The sequence below is a fragment of the Halyomorpha halys genome, unplaced genomic scaffold, assembly GCF_000696795.3.
Source record: "Halyomorpha halys isolate HHAL.00 unplaced genomic scaffold, Hhal_1.1 Scaffold1108.1, whole genome shotgun sequence".
NCBI lineage: Eukaryota > Metazoa > Arthropoda > Insecta > Hemiptera > Pentatomidae > Halyomorpha > Halyomorpha halys.
The window spans coordinates 118,665-119,181 of record NW_027109167.1 but is presented as its reverse complement, the minus strand read 5'-3'; positions in this window follow the sequence as shown (position 1 = coordinate 119,181).

Here is a 517-nt window from a genome sequence, read left to right as displayed (position 1 = left end):
CTATTTTGACGGCAGTCAAAACAAAAATGGAAGCCCTGCAACGTGGGGCGAAACGTTGGCTCAATAAAATAGTATATTTCTACTATTTGAGTTTTTTTTTTTTACCGCACCCGGACCATATTCCTTAAAGCTAGTTAAATTTACTACAAAATAGTTAATTATGTTTATCATTGTAGGAGAAGTAGTTTTTATGATATTTGACAAAATAAACTCACAAAATGTTAATTTATAGTTGTTCGTATAAAATGTTGGGTTTTTGAAAAAATATATCTCTATATCCATAAGACGCACATATTTCTGCCAACACTTAAAATAAAAGAAATTTTACTTAGTATAAAGTAGTTTATGACACTTTTCTTCACAAGGGTAGTAGTTTTTATGACATTCACATATGAATATAAATTTGGCAAATGAAAATTTGCCCGAACAACTATAAATTAATTTATTTTAGCAAATTTCATGTAAACTATTACTCCTACGAAGATAAACATCATAAACTACTTTATAGCTCATTAAA